Here is a 1,713-nt window from a genome sequence, read left to right on the forward strand (position 1 = left end):
TGTCTGCTCAGAAAAGCATCTCTGTCTGAGGCAGCACTTAAATACATGTTTAACTTTAAACATATGGTTATGTCCCACTGAAGCCGAAGGGAGACATACTTAAACATGTGCTTATGGACTTTCTGAATCAGAGCACATGGCCTAGTTTACGCTAAGGGAACAGGTCAATCGAAGCTACATAATTTAAGTTTTGTTCGTAGTGTCACTCAAATAGACGTAGCTTAGATCTACTTATTGCTGGGTCCACACTTCGCTGAGTCGACAGAAGAAACTCTCCTGTTGACTCCCCTTACTCATCTCATTCTGGTGGAGTACCAGAGTCAATGGGAGAGCAATCCAGTGAGTCTTCACTAGAGCTGCTAAATTGTCCCCCAGTGGATCGATCGCCACAACATTGATCCACCCCATAGTGGAGCCAAGCCCTATGTGTGCAGAGCAGCCATTGAAGGATTTGGTTCACCCTTTGGGAGAAAATGGGCCCTCAATTTTGTCTCTATTGCTCTCCTCAGGGCATCCATCACATCCTTGTTCCTCAAGCTGTAGACGAGGGGGTTCAGCATGGGGATCACCACCGTGTAGAACACTGAGGCCATTTTGTCTGTGTCCAGCGCGTAGCTGGCACTGGGTCGGAAGTACATGAAGAGAATTGTCCCGTGGAACATGGAGACGGCCGTCAGGTGGGAGGTGCAGGTGGAGAAGGCTTTGCACCTGCCGTCGGTTGAGCGGATCTGCAGCACAGTTGCAATAATTAAGATGTATGAGATGAGGATGGTCCCAATGCTAATCACCTCTATCAGACTGCCAAAGAGGAAAACAAGTAGCTCGTTGACATAGGTGCCAGAAGAGGAGAGCTTTAGAAGTGGGTTCATATCACAGAAAAAATGATTCAGGATACTGGAGTGGCAGTAGGATAATCTTAGCAAACCGCTTGTGTGTATCACAGAGTTCAGGAAGGCCCATAGATATGAACCAGCTGCCAGCCGTAGGCAGTGCTTTGGTGACATGATGACTGTGTACAGCAGCGGGTTACAGATGGCTACATAACGGTCGTACGCCATTACTGCCAGCAGAAGGCACTCAGAGATGGCAAGCAATATGAAGCTAAAATATTGGATGATGCAAGCTGTGTAGGAAATAGCTTTCCTCTCTGCTAAGAAGCTCATTAGCATCTTAGGAGTGATGACTGTGGAGTAACAGACATCCACGAGGGACAAATTCTTGAGGAAGAAGTACATGGGGGTGTGAAGTCGGGGATCGATCCTGATTCAAACCATCATCCCCAGATTCCACACCAGGGTGATACCATAGATCACTAGGAACACTGCGAAGAGGGGGACCTGCAGCTCCAGACGATCAGTCAGTCCTGTGAGAATGAACTCGGTCACTGCCGTACAATTTCCTCCAGCCATTCATTCAGCCTTGGGCGCTCGCTGCGGGATCAACCATAAAGGAAGGCATTAGTTCTTATGCGAATTGTGTATGCTAATATAAAGAACTGTGGTCATATGCACAGAGACCCTTTGAGTTATGGAATGGAACCTATAACAACTGATGGGAAAACCCAGAACTCCTTCACTTCTTCTGAGGGAGAAAAAAAAATCCTTTATCTGTAGGAAAGTGCATTATCCTGCTATTTAGTCTGATTTATATTTTGACCCTGATTCACCTGATATTTTAATTTCATTGATCAGTGTAGACTTAGGATCCGTGGAT

The 1,713-nt window shown here is 46.4% G+C and overlaps 1 pseudogene; it reads right to left on the reverse strand.

Annotated features, from left to right (window-relative positions):
* Positions 1-422: 422 nt before the first annotated feature.
* On the reverse strand, positions 423-1,409 carry LOC142072401 (olfactory receptor-like protein COR4; annotated as a pseudogene).
* Between the last annotated feature and the right edge of the window lie 304 nt (positions 1,410-1,713).

The sequence above is a fragment of the Caretta caretta genome, chromosome 6 (genome assembly GCF_965140235.1).
Source record: "Caretta caretta isolate rCarCar2 chromosome 6, rCarCar1.hap1, whole genome shotgun sequence".
Classification (NCBI taxonomy): domain Eukaryota; kingdom Metazoa; phylum Chordata; order Testudines; family Cheloniidae; genus Caretta; species Caretta caretta.